Source organism: Dasypus novemcinctus, chromosome 12 (genome assembly GCF_030445035.2).
Source record: "Dasypus novemcinctus isolate mDasNov1 chromosome 12, mDasNov1.1.hap2, whole genome shotgun sequence".
Taxonomy (NCBI): domain Eukaryota; kingdom Metazoa; phylum Chordata; class Mammalia; order Cingulata; family Dasypodidae; genus Dasypus; species Dasypus novemcinctus.
Window position 1 is genome coordinate 96656586 of NC_080684.1, and position 22935 is coordinate 96679520.

Sequence of the window (22935 nt, forward strand, 5' to 3'; positions counted from 1 at the left end):
GAAACAAGACACAGCAAATAGACACCAAGAACAGACAACCAGGGGAGGGGGGGGGAATTAAATAAATAAATAAATCTTAAAAAAAAAAAAAAATCTACTGAAGAATGTGGCAATTCTTTAAAAAAAAAAAAAAAAAAAAAAAAAAGAGTATGTGGGGGAAGCGTATTTGGCTCAACTGATAGAGCATCTGCCTACCATTTGGGAGGTCCAGGGTTCAAACCCAGGGCTTCCTGGCCCATGTGGTGAGCTGGCACATGCGCAGCACTGATATGTGCAAGGAGCGTCATGCCATGCACGGGTGTCCCCTGTCTAGGGAAGCCCCACATGTAAGGAGTGCACGCTGCAAGGAGGGCCACCCCATGGGAAAAGCACAGCCTGCCATTCGGAGAGCTGATGCGGCAAGATGATGCAACAAAGAGACACATTCCTGGTGCCACTGACGAGAATGCAAGTGGACACAGAAGAACACACAGTGAATGGACACAGAGTGCAGACAATGGGGGCGGGGAAGGGGAGAGAAATAAAAAATAAATCTTAAAAAAAAAAGGCACCTTGGGTGAATTAGGCCAGTAATTTTTTCAGGTAGGGAGGGAAGAGAAACGGGAGAAAATAACAGAGCAGGGGTCCCAGGAAGAGAGGAAGGAGCTGAGAAGTGATAAAGAGGGCTGATTTACAGGCTACAGTTTCCCATTTATACGTTATAAATGCTCAGGTTTTACTTGTGTGGCCACATGGCAAAGGAAATATGGCGAGAGCGGTGCGCAGTGGGCAGGAACGGGTTCACAGGCGAGAGAGCACACGAGAGAGAGCAAATGTGCTCGTCCAGGCCTTGCACTTGGCTCTTTGAACTGTTAATTATTCCGCCCCTTTGCTAATGCCAGGGGAGGGGTTCCAGCTGTTTGCTGTTTTGATTGATTACCCCACCCATCAATCTCCCGTGAGGGCCCAATGATAAAGTCCTTGTGGAATATCTGGGGCTTCTCCTGGCTTCCAGAGGAAGTCTTTGTTCTGATGGCAGAATCTTATGTGTGTGTGTGTGGAGGGGGGGTTCCAGCAGCCATCTTGGGGTTACTGATGTCCACATGGACTCTGCCAGGCTCCAGATCCATCTGTTGATCCCCTATCTTACTAACTGGCTTCAATAGTTTCGCCAAATGCAGCCCATTCTCTTTTGCTGGGCGCCCTGGCCTGGTTGCTGGCCAGACTGAGAGGGATGAGTAGCCCCTCAGCAAAGACACCTGAGCTCAGCATTGGCCATTACCTGCTCCACGGTTACCTGGGCTGTTGTGCCTTCTCTCAGCTGCTCTTTGTCTTATGTGGCTACCAGCTTCGTGCAGGGGCATGAACACAAACAGCTCCACTATGCTAAGGCTGGGGTCCAGCATGTCTAGAATCTTCTGCCTCTCCTTTGTTCACCTTGCCTAGTTTTCTTCTTTGGAGACATCATGTGAGTCTGTCTCAGACACACAGGCCTGGACATCTGCCTGCCCCCCTCCAGGCTGTCGTGTTCACTGTGACCCCACCTGTCCTTTAAAGGGCCCCTCTGAGTGAGTCATTCTCCTGCCTCTGAGCAGCACCTGGGGCGACCGTCTGGGCCTCAGTTTCCCCATCCGAGAGTGGGGCAATGATAGCACCTCCCTCAGGGCCACTGGAAGGGGATTTGTCCCCTGTACCATGTCCATGCTCTCCTTTGTCACTGCAGCTGCTGCGTGTGATGTACTCTGCCTCAGTGGTAAGAGCCAGTTGGATCTTTCCAGAGAGATGGTAAACACCTGCACAGGGAATTCTGCCCCTCTTCCCCCACTGTCCCAAAGACCTTCTATACATTCTTGATGATTAAATGACAACTGGATGGCCGAGAATCACTGGGCTTAAGGTGGCAAGAGACTTTTAGAGCCATGAGGGACCTTGACAAATTCCAGCGTAACTTGTCGTTGAGCAGTTCTAACAGTGAGGCCTGGCATATGTGGAGCACCTACTATGTATAGCCCATTGTAAGGGCTTTAATGGATTAATTAATTTCATATTCATGTTCATATTTGATATGCACAATAACCTCTGTGACACTTATATCACCCCCGTTGGACAGATGGGGAAACCGTGGTTAAGCCAAATGCCCAGGGTCACCCAGCTAGGGAATGGCAGAGCTGGGCTGTGAATGCTTGCAGAATACCAGAGCACGGGCCACTCCGATGAGGCGTGAGCAGAGAGTGGTAAGAGATGGATGTGGCAGAGTGAGTTCTGGCCTGAACATCTGTTAATAGAGCTAAAGGTGTAATAGAATGCCAGTAGCAAGGGAGACAAGATTCTGAATAGAATCCTTCTTTGAGGAATTCATTCAACTGATAGTTCACTGAGTGCCTTCTAGGCCCTGGGATCACAACGGTGGACAGAACGACCCCAGTTAGGGTTCTCCTGGGGCGCCCAGCCCAGAGGGGGAGGCAGATAGTAAACAAGGCTTGATTGTCTGACTGCTTGTAGTATGTGTAAGGAAGGAAAGGACTTGGTGCACTAAGAAAAAATACTCTACGCCAGTGGTCCCTGGACTGGCAGTAGCAGAATCACCCAGGGACCTGGCTGAAGAACAAATTCCTGGCTCCGCCCCACATGTACTGAGACAAAAACACTGAGAATGGGGCCCCCAATCTGCATTCCATAAGCCTGCCTGGTGATTCTGGTGCAGGCTCATGTTCGAGAACCGTTGCTCTGAGATAATGCCAGCAGTCACCTTAACCTACTTCATCTGGTCGCTTTACTGTTTCTTGAATTTGCCAAGACCATTGCTGCCCCAGGGCCTTTGCACTTACTGTTTCTAAGCAGAGAGAACATGGCTGCTTGCCTCTCTCCCTCATGACCTTCAGATCTCTGCTAAATGTCATACCCTAGGAGAGGCAACCCCCAAGAATCCAATTTAAAGAATCACCTCTATCTGTCACTCTCAGTCTCCTTGCTTTACTTTCTATCTTCCTAGCACTCGCTACTACAAGATTCTAAATCCCGTCTTTGTTTATTTGTACAGTGTCTGTCTCCCTCTACTAGAAAGTGAGCTTTAAAAAAACAGGGACTCTTTTGTTTTCCTAGCATCTGGAACAGTGCCCAGGCTGGTGAGCCAATCGATGAACATTTTTGAATGAATGAGTGGATTTGGTAAGGTTTACCCTTCTGGTCATTCATTCAACTAGCACGTCTTGAGCACCTGCTCTGTGTGGGCCATGGGCTTACTGCTGGGAGGGGTGCAATGGCCATTCTGTTGGGAGCAGCCAGATGCCTGGGTCCTTCGCCCTCCCCTGGCCCTGCCCCCAGCTGGACCCATCAGCACGGTGGAGAAGGGGTCAACAAGCCACTCCCCAAAACCAGCAAGAGGGCTGTTTTGGCTGATGTGGAAGTGAGGACTTGGGTGGGAAGGAAGGGGAGAGGCCACTGCTGAGGAGCTCCCTGGGCTGAATGCCTCCCGATGGCCCTGACAAGGGGCATGTGTAGGAGCAGGGCTCAGTGCCGGGGACAGCTCAAGACTCCCTGCACAGCCCCAGGGCTGACGGTACCCGCTGCAGGCTGCAAGCTCCGCCACCATGTCCCCAGAGCCAGGGGTTCCTCTGCCCCATCGCTTGTAGGGGGTATTAGCAGGACTGTTGGACACCAAACAACCCCTTTGGACAAAGAAATTTTAGGGGAAATGAGTGGGGGAAAGACTCTTGAGAGTTATTCTGCATGAACCCTCAAGAAGAAAAACTTTTGTGCATTAAAGCAGATTTCTAATGCCCTCATGCAAGAAAGAGAGTGCTAGTAGGTTGGTGAGAATTTTATGTATTTAGATCAGGGCTACTCTACCCAGGTGCTATTGACAGTTTGGGCTGGATAATTCTTTGTTGGGGGAGGGGCTGTTCCGAGCATTACAGGATGTTTTGCAGCATCTTGTCCTCTATCCCCTGGATGCCAGAATCCATCTCTGTAGTTGTGACAGCCAAAAAAGTCTCCAGACATTGCCAGATATCCCCTGGAGTGGCTACACTGTCCACCAACGAGGATCTCTGATTTAGGTATTGTTCCCTCAACGAGTAAAGAACATTGACTTTAAAACTGACATCTGCAAGGACCTGGGCTCCGATTGCCTGGATTGAATCCCTGCTTTGCCACTTAACTTCCCCAGGCCTCAGTTTCCTCACTGATTGATTGGGTGCTGCCAGGATCATGCGTTAAGGTATGTAAAGGGTCTAGAATAGCACCTGAAAGTGTAAGAGTCAGTAAGTGCCTGCTCATATTAGCAGCCACTGTCTGAGGACGAATCTTCTGAGGGTGCTCAGTTTTATGGTTTCCTATAATGCACCGTGATGTCTTTAATTCGCTGCCTTCTCTGGGGCCACGCTCATATGGTAATGACCTTTGCTGTTCATTTCTGCCCTGTCCACGTGGGCCTGGCTGTTTATGCTTCCGTTGGTGCAGTGCTTGGCAGTGGCTATCTGGATAAAGGGGGGAGGAAATGCGACTGATTCACCTCCCATCGGCCTGGAATGCAAAGCAGAGCCCTGCACTGGGGCCTGGGAACTGCACGCAGGCTGTGATGTCCTGCTTCCGTCACCAGGGGGCAGCAGCAGCCGGGAAAATGCAGGAAAGAACCTAGAGCCACCGTGCTGTTGTTTGGATTTAGTTTGCTGCTGCCTTTATTTAAAGTTGAGCACATCATCCTTCTAGAACCATCCCAGCCCTCCTTTTAGCAGCCCAGGATAGCTTTTATGTGGGAGCCAAGAACCGCGTTTCCAGAATGATCTGTGTTTCGCACTGTTGGCAGCCAGGCTGATAATTTACCTGGGCATCTCTCTCCCTTTGAGCACGGGTCCCTGATTCACATCCCAGAGCCTGTTGCTCTGACTGGCGTCCTGTTCCAGGTTTCACCCCCGGGGCTGCCAATGGCCCTCACAGTTCCCAGACATCAAACTTGTGCTGCTGTGTTTCCAGGAGAGGGCTGTTAGGGAAAAACGGGCGCCCACTGGGACACAGAGACTGTCATGATGCAGGCAGGAAGTTTACTGGGGAGCTCTCCAACGGAGGGGGTCTGAAGAATAGACCTCAGCCTGCTTGTGGAAGGTGATGGAGGTGACTTTCTACAGTGTGTCAACAGGCGGGAAGATGTTACTCCGTGGGGAGGGGTTTAGAGTCTAAGTACAGCCTGTGGTTAATAAGGGGCTGTAAAGTGACCTCTTGTGCATGGCTTGGGGGTAGTGGAGGTAGGGTATTCTTGGAATGCAGGATGGGGTTTGGTGGCCTGGAAGGGATGAGGGTCCTCATCTCTCCATTCCCACTGTGGTGTGGCTCATCCTTGGGGGAAAGACGCCGTCCTCCGCACCTAGGCATCTAGCTTAATCGGCTGGAACGGAGTCACGGCCTTATGACCTGTTAATCATTGCAAACCTTGTAAAGGGAAACCCTAACATTCCTAACTCTTTGGTTATATATACAATGAAGGACCAAAGTAATGGGGATCCTGGGCAGAATGGGAGGGTGAGGGGATTCGGGATGTCGACTGTCTGGCTACTTCCTGCTGTTATGGGGCAGTGAAGGGTGCCCTTCCATCCTGTCCAGTGGGTTCCCAAGTCTGGTCCCAAAGAGGTTGGTATTGGCATTCATGGAGCAAAAATATGCCATCCTCATACTCCTGAGTTGTTGAAAGTATGATTCAGTATATGAATCAGACGAGAAGCTGTAAAAGTCCAGGACCAAAAAGAGGCAGCACAATACTATCAGGAATGGGGTTACCATGGGTGAAAGGATTGATTTTAGGGTGAGGAGAAGTAAGAGAGAAATGAGGATAACCGTGACTGATTTCCATAGCTATTGTCTCAGTCCCTCTGAATGAGTTCCATGTTTTCCTTTCAAGACTTTAAGATTATTTTCTACCTGCCCAGTTTGGTTAATATAAAACACAAAGTTCATGTATGGTGGCACAGGTGCTTAGTACATCCTGTTGGATCAGGGACAGGGGTGGAGGTTTGGGGTCATCTGTTATCAGGGCAGGGGAGACCTGCCGGCACTGACAGCTATCACGGGAGGTTATTTTGCTAAATGGGGCTAACATTACTAACTTTTTTTATATGGTTGGATAGAGAGGGAGAGCAGGAAGGTGCTGTGGGATTCAGTTCTTGTTCCCCTTTGGGCATTGAGCCATGGTAGCTTCTGGCTCAAGGCTGGTCCTCTATTTTTGCAGCAGAAGATCATGTACATGGTCATGGGTGACATCTGGACGGCTGTCTGGATAAACTGAGTTATTGCACGGAAGATGTGTGGACCTGCTGATAGCAGGAGAATGAGAGTTGTAGCTGTGGTAAGGATAGGAACTAACCGTGAAATTCAGGGTGGACTGTGAGTTATTGCTTTCAGGAGTCTGAGGAGAAGGAATAATAAGATTATACATTCAACATTGAACATTAATGGCATTAATGGTTGACAGTGAAATGATATGATTTCATGGGCTTATACATATAGAGTTTTAGCAGGAATAGAAGACTTTAGATTATTAACTGTGGTTTCAAAGCAGTGTTTTTGAGTGATTTTTCATTTTTATGGATTTAAGATTCCCAACCAGCAGGCCTGCATGGACCAGTACAGTGATCAAAATGACAACATTTCCCCCAGTTTATATAGTTTGAAGCATAGGCAACAAAAATTATTATTACTTGCCCTTTTGGGCTTTGGGTGGCTGGCACTTTAACTTGTAGGTTAAATGTAGTCCATTGTTCTAAGGATCTGGCTACAAGAGTCCCGGGGCAGTGTCTGCAGCACTGAAAGCACACCTCACCCCTTCTGAGAGCGGGAGGGGACCGATGTGAGCCACTTGCCGTCGTGCTGCTGGAGCCTGTGCTCAGCCAGCACGCCTCATCCAGCCAGGTAACTGCCGCAGTCACTGCCGTGAGCACGAGGGACACTCGTGGGTGATGTTCGAGAGCTGCTGGCGAGTGACAGGCAGTTGGAACTGCTGGACTAGGCACCATTAGGTCTGGTATTCATGAAATTTGCCTTTTTGGTGGAGCCACCCTCCTCCTTTTGGGTCTCAGGGGTATGGCTCTGGATTTTCACCAGGGCATCTGGGTCAGCAGTCCCAAGAGAGGGAAACGGACTTGGCCCCGTGGTTGGGGCGTCCGTCTACCACATGGGGTTCAAACCCCGGGCCTCCTTGACCCGTGTGGAGCTGGCCATGCGCAGTGCTGATGCGCGCAAGGAGTGCCGTGCCACGCAGGGGTGTCCCCCGCGTAGGGGAGCCCCACGCGCAAGGAGTGCGCCCCGTAAGGAGAGCCGCCCAGCGCGAAAGAAAGTGCAGCCTGCCCAGGAATGGCGCCGCCCACACTTCCCGTGCCGCTGACGACAACAGAAGCGGACAAAGAAACAAGACGCAGCAAATAGACACAGAGAACAGACAACTGGGGGGGGGGGGAGGGGAAGGGAATTAAAATAAATAAATCTTTAAAAAAAAAACAGTCCCAAGAGAGATGTCAGAGGAGGGGGCAGGGCGTGATAGGCTGTTACCTGTCACTGCTGGCAGTGTCTCAGATGTTCTTCCATAGATTTCTGTTCCCCAGAGAGGGCAGCCCACAGCACTTCATTGTTCCTGTCTTGTACTTGGGCTTCTTCTCACAACTGTGACTAAAACTCAAGGGGTATTTGTTTGGAAAGTTGCTTCTGCCACAAACCCCGCCCAAAGCCAGTATTGGTACTGGCTACATCCAATTCACAGGGTAAGTTAAGATCTACACCTTTATGCTTGAGCCTGGGTTATTGTTTTAAAAGCAGCCTGCTGTGGGGAGGGACTCATTTCCATGCACAACCTTTTCTGATTAACACATATGATGGTTTTAATATCGGAGCTAAATGAGGGATGAAGGGTTTTCAGTATCCCAATATTAAAAGCTCTATTATATGAGAAAACATTGTACTTTATCAATTCCAGCAGAGGACACAGTTTTTGTTTCACCCAACTAAACACCTTGTAAGAATTTGCTAGATAGCCAGGACTTTGTAGCTTGCCTCAATTGTTTGCCCATTTCAGGCTCTTAAGATACCAATGACTTTGATGCTTCTTTTAATTCTGGGGAAAAAAAAAAAAAGGATTACTATTTAACAAAATACCATCAGCAGGGTTACAACCACAGGTTTTTCCCACGCAGTCAGAATTTTTGCCGCCAGGCCAGGACAGATGGCTGGGCTCTGCACTCAGCCTTGGGGAAACCCTGCAAAATCCACTGTTGGCTTTTTCACTTGCAGGTGAATGCAGGCTGGCTTGACTTGCCTAAAGAGATACTAAAGAAAGCCTTACCAAGTTTTGAAAACAAAGTGATAGTGACATAACTGGATATTAATTTTTGCAACACCTTTGCAATGTTTAGGACTGCTGCAGACAGCAGTGATGTTACTTTCATTCATGATAATCTACTGTTAAGCACCACCCCCGGAGTCCTCAACAGTCACTCTCTTTCTGTAGCCACAGAGCTGCTGCTTTAGTGGAGGTGAGGCAAATCACATCGACATTAGCTAAAGCATCTGTCTCTTGCTTTCTAGGTGGAGAGGTTGTTTCTGTGACACATACCACTTTAAAAAATAATTAAAGCCATGATTAACAACATTACACTTTATCTAATATTATGCTGAAACATTTTTAGATTTTCAGGAATTTTAAGTATTCTTTTAAGTATTCATATGAACATTTTACTGATACTATTTTGATTAACAGAGGGTTAAAGAATCTCTTTTAATTTCATAACTCTTTAAACATGTTCCATTCAACTTATATCAAATGAACTCAACTATTCTATTATTTTCCTTTTTCCCAAGGTGAAAGATGTTTTTCAGGATTAGACTCTGTCAAGACAGGTTTGAACGTTATGTTCTTTTAAAAGTGATAAGATTTATTTTTCTTAAACAGCTAAGGAAATGATAAAGTTAAAGTACAAGAAACTATTTTGATAAAAAGATTTTTCTTTTGTATACTGTTTAGTCAGGAGAAAAACTTTATGTAAACTTTTGCTGAAATGGACCACTGATTTGGGGGATTTTCTTATTTTAACAGAGAAAGAACAAATTTTAACTTTGCATCAGTACACTATTTGATATTTCAGCTTTTAAACTTCATAGGTAGACCCAATAAGTTTTACTCAACTTTGACTCCAAAAATTTCTGTATTCACGAACCTTTTGCACTTTCTGTATTCATTCAGATTTTGTTTTCTATTTTACCTTTTCTTAATAACCAGTCATTTTATCTTAGGATGAAATTACTGTCTTTTTCCTTAATAATGAAAGCACATTACATACACCCTACATACATAAGTTACTAAAATAATTTTGAGAACTTTCTCAAAGCAAATTTCTTACATCATGATTACATTAATTAACAGCTATCAGGAAAACCTACTTTCCTCATTATTTTATGAGCACCTAAGATTCCCAATGGAATCCAAATTATTTCTCCCTATCACCACTTTAATATGCAGATTGAGGTGGCCTCTGACAGGTTTTCCTGTTATGTATCAATTCAGTTTCTGTTTAATAATGACTTCCTGTAATTAGCCATTTGACTATTTCAGTTTAAGCAATGCTTCTACAGACTTAACTGTTCACAACTGCATGGAGTATAGTTACTTCATTTCAAGGCAATCTCTGCCTTCATAGAACATGTTCCCTTACTTCATGCTACCACAATACCTTCTACAACTTACCATGTGTGTTCAAGTTTTGGCCTATATACTTCCATTCTGATTTTATGAAAACCAGCCATCTTATCTTAGGACAAAACACATTTTCTTGAACAAATGTATTAAATTTCAGTCAGCACTCCTACAAACTTTTTACTTCTTTCAACATTCATTTAAGTTTCACACCCTTCATTTCATTATGTGAGGAAAAATTATTCATTTCAGTTTAGGCAAGAACTATTTTTTACAAAGAGATTTGTAGTAATTTCATTAGTCAAGACTTTTAATTTTCATCATGTTAAAGATCTTATTAGCATTCATACTTATTTATTAATATAAGTGCTTATTTAACTTTTGGCCATTTAAATAGAGCTCTTTTAGGAATTTTCATTTATCAGTTTATATTACCATCTGGAGGTATTAAAATATACACTGTCACTTAACAAACAAACACAAAAAGAATTACAACACACTGATGGAAACATAAAGCTCATTAATTTGACTCATAATTCTTACTCCTTTGGTATGGCTGTTTTTTTTTTTTTAAATATTTATTTATTATTATTATTTTTTAATTACATTAAAAAAAATATATGAGGTCCCATTCAACCCCACCGCCCCCGCCCCCCACTCCCCCCACAGCAACACTCTCTCCCATCATCGTGTTACATCCATTGCACCTGGTAAGTTCATCTCTGAGCATCACTGCACCCCATAGTCAATGGTCCACATCATAGCCCAGACTCTCTCACGTTCCATCCAGTGGGCCCTGGGGGGATCTACAGTGTCCCGTAATTGTCCGTGAAGCACTATCCAGGACAACTCCACGTCCCGAAAACGCCTCCACATCTCATCTCTTCCTCCCGTTCCCCACACCCAGCAGCCCCCATGGCTACCGTTCCCACACCCATTTCACATTTCCTCTGTGGACATTGGATTGGTTGTGTCCATTGCACACCTATGTCAAGTGAGGGCTTAGATTGCACATGGGTACTGGATGCACTCTTCCCGCTTCTAGTTGTAGACACTCTAGGCTCCATGTTGTGGTGGTTGACCTTCTTCAACTCCATGTTAGCTGAGTGGAGTAAGTCCAATAAGTCAAAGTGTAGGAGCTGAAGTCTGTTGAGGCTCTGGGCCTGGGTGTCATATTATCAGTCCAGAGATTCAAATCCCCTACATATATCTTAAACTCAGCACCAACTACAATTCCAATAAAGTAGCATGCAAGTCTTGTGAAAAGAGATCCCCTCTGAGTCCATTTCCATCACGCAGAAACACCAGCTCCAAAGAAGGGCCATCTGTCATGGCAGTGAACCCCTTCTGCCATGACCATAGAACCCGTGGGTCTCTTTATCCCTCAAAAGAACCAATACCTGGGGTTGTATCTACCTTATCTGTCTCTTAGACTCTGTTCAGTTGTACATAGGGGTATTCCTTCTGGCAACCTCCAGACTCTTTTTTAGAGACTCACAGCCTTATAATCTCATTTCTCCTTTCCATTTCCCCCTTACATTAGGTCAAACCACTTCCCGAAGTCATGTTATTATATGTAGACAGGTATATTCTGCTGTTCCGCATTGAATCTTTAATTCAAGGTCATTTTCTAGTTGCTTCTTCAGCTGGTATGTGGTAGTGATCCCTCGGTGCCAGGGAGGCTCATCCCCGGGTGTCGTGTCCCACGCTGGGGGGAATGCATCACATCTACACGCTGAGTTTGGCTGTGAGAGTGGCCACATTTGAGTAACATGAAGGCTGTCAGGAGGAAACCCCCAGGCACAATGCTACTCTAGGCCTTGTTCTTATTGCAGGTGCATAGGCTCAAAAGTGTAGCCATTAGTATCAAGAGCCCACTGTTGGGCCCTCCTTCCTTCCTGGTTCTTGCCGTTGCACCTGGAGGATTGCCGCTGCTCTCCCAGGGCCCACAACAGTGACCCCCCGGCCAGGAGCCCAGTACCCCCCCAGCTGTTGTTTTTAATTGTTTCCACCATGAGTATATATAGACATTACCATATACCCTGGGCATATGCCCTGTATAACTCCCTGTCAACCATATATATCCTGTCAATAACATCCCATATCAGTATTCCTCCGCTGCCATTGTTGAACCACTCTGTGATCCAAAACTTCCCGTAAAGTGAATCCCAACATAATGTCAGCTTCAGAAGAGTCTTAGATCACCAAAATTCATATATACAATATACAGTATTTCCCCCGATCCACCATAAAACCTTTTCCCTTCCTCAGCAATAATCTTTTAACTTATTCATATCATATTTCCTGAAACTGATGTACAGATTCCGAAACTATAGTTTTCAAACAAGGTGACATTTGTGCTTACTATGTGGTCCATACTTTAGGTTGTACAGTTTTCTAAATTTTTTAGTTATCCTATGTTTTGTCTTATGGTTTTCATTATTAGTCTGTCGTCCCCTATATGTTTTTGGTGTAATATTATCTGTTTTATATTCATCCTCGTGTACTCTCACATAACTCCTCTTTTGCCCCCTTATTTACCTTTGTTCTATCCATTGCACGTCCATTTTCCCCTCCCCTTAGGGCCCACAACGCCTGCCAATCTAATGCCCTGGGAGCCGTCCTTTCTCACGAGAGATACAGTTCTCTCTATTCGACGGCATTAGTCTTCCCCAGGATATGGGTCCACCCCACCCAGTGGTAGAACCCACCTTGGCAAAATGAGCCTTCAGCTATTCCCTCCGGAGTCCGTCCCGCATCAGACCATACCCCCTGAGCGTCCTAACCAGGTGACCCTCCTATTTATACTTTGATACGTTTTACTCAACATTTAGTTCTCAACGAACTTCTGGCACTCTCCCATGTTTGTATGTTGTCCCTCCCTCCCACCTATTTCTAGGACCATATTACCCCTCTTCCCATCCCCAGCCCCCCTCAAACCCAGAAGACCCCACCCGAAGGTAACCCCTTGCCCCCATTTTGTCCCTTCTTTGTGCTCATACTTACCCCCAGCTCATCACAGATTCCACCCCTACAGACATTAACTCACATCCTTCCTCCACCCCCCGATTTCCAGTAAGCCACTTTTCCAGACTCTAGCTCTCTGAGGCAGTTAACTTATTTCATATCATTGAGGTCATATAGTATTTGTCCTTCAATGCCTGGGTTGCTTCACTTAACATAAGATTCTCAAGGTTCATCCATGTTATCACGTGCGATTGTAGTGTATTGGTTCTTACAGCTGAGTAGTATTCCATTGTGTGTATATACCACATTTTATTGATCCACTCATCTGTTGATGGACTTTTGGATTGATTCCAACTTTTGGCGATGGTGAACAATGCTGCTATGAACATTGGTGTACATATATCGGTTTGTGTCCTTGTTTTCAGATCTGATGGGTATATACCCAGCAGTGGTATTGCTGGGTCATATGGCAAATCTATGGATAATTTTTTGAGAAACTGCCAAACTGTCCTCCAGAATGGTTGGATCCTTCTGCAGTCCCACCAGCAATGGATGAGTGTTCCCCTTTCTTCACATCCTCTCCAGCATTTGTATTCTACTGTTTTTTTCATGGCTGCCAATCTTATGGGGAGTAAGATGGTATCTCATTGTAGTTTTCATTTGCATTTCCCTGATAGCTAGGGATTTGGAGCATTTTTTCATGTGCTTTTTAGCCATTTGTATTTCTTCTTTGGAGAAGTGTCTGTTTAAGTCTTTTTCCCATTTTTTAAATGGGTTGTTTATCTTTTTGTTTTCAAGATATATGAGTTCTTTATATATGCAAGTTATAAGTCTCTTATCAGATATATGGTTGCCAAATATTTTCTCCCATTGTGTGGGTTCCCTTTTTACTTTCTTGACAAACTCCTTTGAGGTGCAGAAGGCTTTAATTTTGAGGTAGTCCCATTTATCTATTTGTTCTTTTGCTGCTCGTGCTTTTGGTGTGATATTCATGAAGCCATTTCCTATTACAAGGTCCTGTAGATGTTTCCCTACACTGCTTTCTAAGGTCTTTATGGTCTTGGCTCTTATATTTAGGTCTTTGATCCATCTAGAGTTGATCTTTGTATAAGGTGTGAGATGGTAATCCTCTTTCATTCTTCTACATATGGCTATCCAGTTCTCTAGGCACCATTTGTTGAATAGGCCATTCTCTCCCAGTTGAGAGGGTTTGGTGGCTTTATCGAATATTATATGGCTATATACATGAGGTTCTATATCTGAACTTTCAATTCGATTCCATTGGTCTGTGTGTCTCTCCTTATGCCAGTACCATGCTGTTTTCACTACTGTAGCTTTGTAGTATGTTTTGAAGTCAGGAAGTGTGATTCCTCCTATTTCGTTTTTCTTTTTCAATATGTCTTTGGCTATTCGGGGCCTCTTTTTATTCCAAATAAATTTCATAGTTAGTTTTTCTAGTTCCTTAAAGAAGGCTGTGTTGATTTTTATTGGGATTGCATTGAATGTGTAGATCAGTTTTGGTAGGATAGACATCTTAATAATATTCAGTCTTCCTATCCATGAACAGGGAATATTCTTCCATTTATTTAGGTCTTCTTTGATTTCCTTGAACAATCTTGTATAGTTCTCGATGTATAAGTTTTTTACCTCTTTAGTTAAATTTATTCCTAAGTATTTGATTTTTTTATTTACTATTGTGAATGGTATTTGTTTCTTGATTTCCTCCTGATCTTGCTCATTATTGGTGTATAGAAATGCTACTGATTTTTGCGCATTGATCTTATAACCTGCGACTTTGCTAAACTCATTTATGAGTTCTAGGAGCTTTGTTGACGATCTCTCAGGGTTTTCTATATATAGGATCATGTCATCTGCAAATAATGAAATTTTGACTTCTTCCCTTCCAATTTGAATGCCTTTTATATCTGGTTCTTGTCTCAGTGCTCGAGCCAGTACTTCCAAGACAATGTTAAATAGGAGCGGAGACAATGGGCATCCTTGTCTTGTTCCTGATTTTAGAGGGAAGGATTTCAGGACTTCGCCATTGTAAACAATGTTGGCTTTAGGTTTTTCATATATACTCCTTATCATGTTCAAAAAGTTTCCTTGTATTCCGATCTTTTGGAGTGTTTTTATCAGGAAGGGGTGCTGTATTTTGTCAAATGCCTTTTCTGCATCTATAGATATAATCATGTGGTTTTTTTCTCTCAATCTGTTTATATGGTGTATTACATTGATTGATTTTCTTATGTTGAACCATCCTTGCATACCTGGGATAAATCCCACTTGGTCATGGTGTATAATTCGTTTAATGTGTTGTTGAATACGATTAGCAAGTATTTTGTTAAGTATTTTTGCGTCTAGGTTCATTAGAGAAATTGGTCTGTAATTTTCCTTTCTTGTGGTGTCTTTGTTTGGCTTTGGTACTAGGGTAATGTTGGCATCATAGAAGGAATTAGGCAGTGTTCCTTCTGTTTCGATTTTTTGGAATAGTTTCAACAGGATTGGTGTTAGTTCTTTCCGGAATGTTTTGTAGAATTCACCTGTGAAGCCGTCTGGCCCTGGGCTCTTCTTAGTTGGGAGATTTTTAATGACTGATTCTATCTCTTTGCTTGTGATTGGTTTGTTAAGATCATCAATTTCTTCTTTCGTCAGTATGGGCTGCTTATGTATTTCTAGGAATTTGTCCATTTCCTCTAAATTGTCATTTTTGTTGGAATATAGTTTTTCAAAGTATCCTCTTATGATAGTCTTTATTTCTGTGGGGTCAGTGGTGATATCACCTTTCTCATTTCTTATTTTGTGTATTTGCATCTTTTCTCTTTTTTTCTTTGTTAGTCTCGCTAAAGGTTTGTCAATTTTGTTGATCTTCTCAAAAAACCAGCTCTTGGTCTTGTTTATTTTTTCAAGTGCTTTCTTATTTTCTATTTCATTTAGTTCTGCTCTTATCTTTGTTATTTCCTTCCTTCTTCTTCCTGTTGGGTTACTTTGTTGTTGTTTTTCTAATTCCTTCAAATGTGCAGTTAATTCTTCAATTTCTGCTCTTCTTTTTTGATATATGAATTTATGGCTATAAATTTCCCTCTCAGTACCGCTTTTGCTGCATCCCATAAATTTTGGTATGTTGTGTTATCATTATCATTTGTTTCAAGGTAGTCATTGATTTCTTTTGAGATTTCCTCTTTGACCCACTGTTTTTCTAAGAGTGTGCTGTTTAATTTCCAAATTGTCGTGTGAAGTCTGGGTCTCTGTCCCTTGCAAATTTCCAGCTTCACTCCACTGTGGTCAGAGATATTGTTTTGTATGATTTCGATCTTTCTGAATTCATTAAGCCTTTCTTTGTGGCCTAGCATATGGTCAATCTTGGAGAATGTTCCATGTGCGCTTGAGAAAAATGTATATCCTGCTGTGTTTGGGTGTAATGATCTATATATGTCTATTAGATCCAGCTTTTCTAATATATTGTTCAAATGTTTTGTTTCTTTAGTGATTCTCTTTTGAGATGTTCTGTCCAGAGTTGATAGTGGTGTATTAAAATCCCCCACTATAATTGTAGATGCATCTATTCTTTCACTTAGTTTTTCCAGCATTTGCCTCACATATTTAGAGGCGCCCTTGTTAGGAGCATAAATATTTATGATTGTTCGATCTTCTTGACAAATTGTCCCTTTCACTAAAATATAGTATCCTTCTTTGTCTCTCACAATTGTTTCGCATTTAAAGTCTATTTTGTCTGATATTAATATAGCTACTCCTGCCTTTTTTTGGTTGTTGTTTGCTTGTATGATTGTTTTCCAGCCATTCACTTTCAACCTCCATGAGTCTCTGGGTCTAAGATGTGTCTCTTGTAGGCAGCATATAGATGGGTCATATTTCCTTATCCAGTGTCCCAGTCTGAATCTTTTGATAGGTGAGTTTAATCCGTTGACATTCAGTGTTATTACGTTTAGAGAGTTATTTATGTTAGCCATATTTTGGTTGGATTTGTGTTTGTTATATTTTGTTTGTATTATTTTATTTTCCCCTTCTATTTTTGTCTTTCTTGTTGCTTTTACACTCTCCTCCATCTCTGACTGTCCTGTTTTTTCCTTTCTTCCTGCAGAATTCCCTTAAGAATTTCTTGAAGGGGAGGTTTCTTGTTGATATACTCTTTCAGTTTCTGTTTATCTGTGAATATTTTGAACTCTTCATCATTTTTGAATGCTAGTTTAGCTGGATAGAGTATTCTTGGTTGGAGATTTTTTTCCTTTAGTACCTTGACTATATCATACCACTGCCTTCTTGCCTCCATCGTTTCAGATGAGAAATCAGCACTTAATCTTATGGAGTTTCCCTTGTATGTGATGGTTTTCTTTTCTCTTGCTGCTTTTAGAATTTTTTCTTTGTCTTGAGCATTGGATAATTTGACAAGTATATGTCTTGGGGTGGGCCTGTTGGGGTTTATGACCAGTGGAGTGCGCTGTGCTTCTTGGATATGTACATCTGTCTCTTTCAGTAGATTTGGGAAGTTTTCATTCATTATTTCCTGCAACACTCCTTCTGACCCCTTTCCCTTCTCTTCTCCTTCTGGAATGCCTATAATACGTATGTTTGAGCGTTTTGCGTTATCATTCAGGTCCCTAAGTCCTATCTGGATTTTTTCTACCTTTTTATTGACCACTTCTACTATCTGTTTGATTTCCAATGCACTGTCTTCCACATCACTGATTCTCTGCTCTGCCTCTTCTAGTCTGCTGATATTTGCTGCAAGTGTATTTTTGATTTCTTGAATTGTGGTGTTCATTTCCATCATATCTGTTATTTTTTTGCGCATGTCTGCAATTTCCCCTCCAAGTGTTGTCTTCACACTGTTAACCTCTTTCATTACTTCATCAAATTTGTCGGTGATAAATGTTCTGAGATCTTTCATTGCTTGTGCGAAGTCCTGCCCCCCTTCCTGATTTTCAGTTTGTTGATTGGATTCAGCCATGTTTTCCTGATTACTGGTTTGGTTTGTAGATTTTTGTTGCTGTCTTGTCAACATTTTTTCTTGACGGGTTTAATCAGTTCCTTAGCTTCTTTGTCTAGTCTTGGAGATTAATTAGCTGTTGTTTTTGCGTAAGTGTTATATCTTCTCTTTGTCACTTTGTTCTTCTTATTCCAATTTCTTATTGCTAGTTAAGCTCACTTTAAAGGAAAGTATTAGTGCTGGGGAAAGGCAATTGTGTAAGGAAGGAAAAAGTGTGAAGTAGTATTGGTGATATATGTTTACAAAGCAACAATATGAGTTTGGGAGGATAGAGGTTAGATCATGTAAATTGTGTAGAGTTATAGTAGTAGGAAAGTACCTATAATGAGGTAGACGACTGAATATGGGAGGAATGTGGTACGTACTAAGAGGCTATTGTTTTCGTGAGAGAGGGAAAGAGAAAAGAAAGGTAATAGTTTCAGGGACGAATACCAGATGGAAAACTAAACAAAGGTATTAGAAATTAAGAGTTAGACACTTTGTGGATCAAAGAAAGGGAGATGGAATATAGGAGAGATAGCAGATGGTGGAGGATATCAAGTTGTAGGGGAAAGGGGATAGTGTAGATAGGCTAAATCTATTCACAGAGAAATGAGGCAGTGGAGGGTGAGGAAACCCAGCAAATGTGAGGTATTTCCTGTAGGACCTATTGTATTGTTAAGGTAAAATAGTATAAGAAGAATATTGGGGACAAGAAAGAGAGGATTGAGAAAAAAAAAAAAGAACAACAAGAACAACAACAACAAAAAATAAAAAATAAAAATAAAAAATAAAAAATAAAAAAAAAACATAAAACAGAAACCCCGCCGCCAGGCTCGGCTGGGCTCAGCTGGGCTCCGGTCCCCCGCCCGCCGCCCGCCGCGGCTTGGCTGGGCTCGGCTGAGCTCGGCTTTCCCGCCCACCGCCCGGCGCGGTGCTAGCTGCCTCGGCTCCACCTACCCAAGGAGGGAGTCCTCCACACGTAGCTGGGATCTCCGTGTATATTTCACAGATGGATCCTCTCTGTTACCTTCCCTCCAAATCGATGTCCAGACACCTCCGGACCAGGAAAAATCCCGAAACAGCCGGTCCCAAAGAGTCTCCGACGCCTCCCAGCCGATTCCCCCCAGGAGCTAGTAACCGGGAAGTTCACTCAGCCGCCATCTTGCCTCCCCCTCCTGAAAAGTCCCAAATTATATCTTATAGACCAGTCCTTTCCGTTACCTTCCCACCAAATCGATGTCCAGACACTTCCTGCCCTGAAAAAATCCTGAAAAAGCCTGGTCCCGGAGAACCTCCAGCGGTGCCCAGCTGCCTCTTCCCAGGAGAGACGGCAAGGCAAGCTCACTCAGCCACCATCTTGCCAGAAGTCGGTATGGCTGTTTTTACTCCCTTTAAGATTTTGTTTTACCTGGAATCAGTGTTGCTAGTAATACGCAACCTTGTTTTTGGAAATACTTTTATGAGCAATCAGCAACAGTTAGGAATATCTGAGCACTATGGATACAGTTAAGCTCTAATTTAGCAGTTTAGATAGACATCGGGCACATGTATTTTGGGTTATGCCTTTGAGGCGTGCACTTAGGAGCCAGCTGAAAGCTCACTTGTAAGAGGCGAGCAACTGCAGGTTAAGTGAGGCTGTTGGGGGCGGCTGGGCGTCGATCCCATGGAAGGGATCCGGAAAAGGACCCGGGACGGCGCTTGATTTGGGAGAGCTGCGAGGCTGAGAAAGGGACGTGGTCGCGCATAACCCCGGAGCGGGAGACGGGAGCTGGGGAAGGAGGCTGGCGGGGGAGTGGGGCTGGAGAGCGGGCGCGTGGGGAGAGGGAGCGCGAGGGGTGGGGAAACCGGGGAGGCCTACACGGCGCAGAGGGGGGCGTGACTGCGCGGTGGGAGGGCCGGGAGGGGCCGGGAGGGCAGGTGAGCACCTGCCGGGCCCCTGTACAAGGAGAGGAGAGAGCTGGGCGGAAGGTGGTGACAACGAGGAGAGGGAGGGGAGCAGAGGATGGGGGGGGGGCTTGCATGTGATGTCCCAGGTGTATATGGAGGAATGCGGGGGAGCCTGACCAGTCGGGCCAAAGTCGAGGTTTTCAGGGGATTTGGAGGGCAGAAAAAAGGAAGAAGAAAGCTTCTGAGGAGGTTTTTGGTGTAAAAGAAGAGCAGTATGGGCCGAGGGAGGGGCGGATACGAAGGTGAGAGAAGCCTGAGCGTGAGGGATCGCGGATGCCTGCGGCTGCGCTGGGTCAAGTTCTCTAAGTCTCGGAGAACTTGGGAACTGCAAATGCGCTTTTCTGCCCATTGACTCATTGTCCAAATGGTATTGTGGCCACACAGTTGAACAGAAAATGAGGTTTTTGGGTCTGATGCCTCCCTTCGGGTTCTAGTGTTTTAAGGTTGTGAAGGAGACAACCCAGAGGCGTGGTTTTGGGGGGGGGCGAAATCGAATTCCCCATTTTAGGTGGCCGTGAGTGAGCTAAGGATCTCTAGCACAGGGGAGATTCTGCGTGAGACAGGCATCCCCGAATCAGTCAGAAATCACCCAGGAGGCGGGAGACCGTGCTTGGGACCGGACGTTCCCGGAGCCAGGGGGTCTCTTCCCACGAGGACGCAGGCCTCCCACCTGCCGTGGCCCCGGGGACAGTGAGGAGCACTGGCCTAGGCCAGGTTTTCTTCTGTGGTTTGTCCTGGACAATGGAAAAAGAGGAGAGAGAGTGAGAGCAGGTCCTCCGGCAGAGAACTCCCTCACCCACCGGCTGAGATGTGGCGTCCGGCGCTGGACGGGCCCTTTCGGCGTGGCAGGACAGAAGCACCCCCCAACCCATCAGTCTCAGCGGGTCCCAGACCCGGGTTTTCAGCTCCAAGGGTTAGCGCAAAGCTGCGCCCACTGGGACGCGGAGACCGGCACGCTGCAGGCAGGACGTTTCCTGGCAGCTCTCCCAATGGAGGGCCTGAAGACTGGACTTGAGCCTGCTCGGGGAAGGTGGCGGAGGTGACTTTGTGCAGTGCGACAGCAGGGGGAGACGTTAGTCCGTGGGGAGGGGGGTAGAGTCCGAGTACAGCCTGTGGTTGGTGAGGGGCGGTAAAGTGACTTCTCACGGCTGGGGGTAGCGGGCTAGGGGGTGGGGCATTCTTGGAATGCGGGGTCTGGTGTCCTGGAAGGGATGAGGGTCCTTCTCGGCTCCATTCCCACTGTGGTGTGGCTCATCCTTGGGGGAAAGACGCCGTCCTCCGCACCTAGGCATCTGGCTTAATTGGTCAGAATGGAGTCACAGTCTTAAAACCTGTTAATCATTGCAAACCTTGTAAGGGACAAAAAATCGGGAATGGCTCGGCCTGCCCCTAGGCTGATTCTGCTAGAGGCAAAGCTAAGCCGGCTCCTGTGGCTTGACTGTGCCGCGCCCCTTCTCCCCCCACCTCCTCCCCTTAGTAGCCCTGCACCCTGCACCCTGCACCCTGCCGCCTGCCCCTCCGCGCGGCCGATGACAGGTCAGTCCTCCTCAAGCAGCGGGACTTCATGCTCAGACCCCATCTTAGCTTGCCCCCAGCCCCCCGAAGAGCCCAGAATTCTCCTGTCATTTCCGTGACTCCCCTCTTGAACCATTCCATCCCATGTCCCACCAGCAGTCAGGGTTATCCTTTAAAAAATTCTAATTTTGAATGAACAATCTTTTCCCTAGGTTTACAGTGTAAAAGATAGAAAGGAATATATGAGAAAAACCTCTTCCCACTGCCGGCCCCATGCAGTTCCCACCCCCAGGGGCCGCGACTCAACAGGGAATTGCATACCCTTTATACCTGTGCAGAGATATTTGACGTACATTCCAGAAAATACACGTGCATATATATTCTTATTCTTTCTTTCTTCCTTTCCCCCCAAAAATAGTAATCCTCCCAAACATGCTTCTGCAGTTTGCGTTTCCCGCTAACAGGGTACTTGGAGAGGTTCAGTGTCAGTACAGAAAGTGCCCCTCGTTCTCTATTTTTGTTCAGTTGTAGAGAGTGACGTCGCTAAATCTCATCGCACTTCCACTGGAAATCCCTCTAAGGCTTCCCACCGTCTTTGGGGGAAAGCCCTCCTCACCCACAGGTGCTGTCCGGCCTGTGAGCAGGCCCCTGCCTCACCTCCAGCTTCATCTCACCTGCCGGGCAGGCTGGCTCGCTCTGGTTTTTTGTTTTTTTTTAAGATTTATTTTATTTATTTCTCTCCCCTTCACCCCTCTGTTGTCTGCTCTCTGTGTCCATTCTCTGTGTGTTCTTCTGTGTTCACTTGAATTCTCAGCAGCACCGGGAATCGGTGTCTCTTTTTGTTGTGTCATCTTGCTGCGTCAGTTCTCTGTGTGCAGCGCCGCTCCTGGGTGGGCAGTGCTTTTTTCGTGTGGGGCAGCTCAATGCGGGGTGCACCCCTTGCGTGTGGGGCTCCCCTATGTGGGGGAACACCCCTGTGTGGCAGAGCACTCCTTGCACGTGGCAGTGCTGAGCATGGGCCAACTCACTACATGGGCCAGGAGGCCCTGGGTTTGAACCCTGGACTTCCCATATGGTAGGTGGATGCTCTATCCATTGAGCCACATCCGCTTCCCTCGCTCTGATTTTTAAACTTGACCTGCCCGATCCTGCCTCAGGAGTTTGGTGATGTCCTCTGCCTGAAGGTCCTTCCCCTTTCTACCTAATTAGCTCCGACTGCTTTTTTTATCAGCTCAGGCATCGCTTGCACCAAATATCCTACACATTCCATAGCCAAGTGAGTGGCATTTGTAGTTGCAGGCAGTGCAACCCAGAGACAGGGGTTCAAGTCCCAGCTCTGCCACTTCCTGGCCATGTGACCTTGACCTCTCTACCTCAGTGTTCTCACATGTGTAACAGTAGAACCTTCCTCATGGTTTTTTTTTTTTTAAGATTTATTTTATTTATCCCTTCCCGTGCCTCTCTTTGTCTGCTGTGTCCATTTGCTGTGTGTTCTTCTGTGTCCACTTGCATTCTTGGTGGCACCGGGAATCTGTGTCTCTTTTTGTTGTGTCATCTTGCTGCATCAGCTCTCCGTGTGTGTGGCGCCATTCCTGCGCGGGCTGAGCTTTTTTCGTGCTGGGCGGCTCTCCTAATGGGGCGCACTCCTTGTGCGTGGGGCTCCCCTACATGGGGCACACCCCTGCATGCACGGCACTCCTTGTGTGCATCAGCACTGTGCATGGGCCAGCTCACCACATGGGCCAGGAGGCCCTGGGTTTGAACCCTGGACCTCCCATGTGGTAGATGGACACTCTATCTGTTGAGCCACATCTGCTTCCCCCTCATGGGGCTTTGGGGTGAGGATTAATACATTAGCATAGACCAA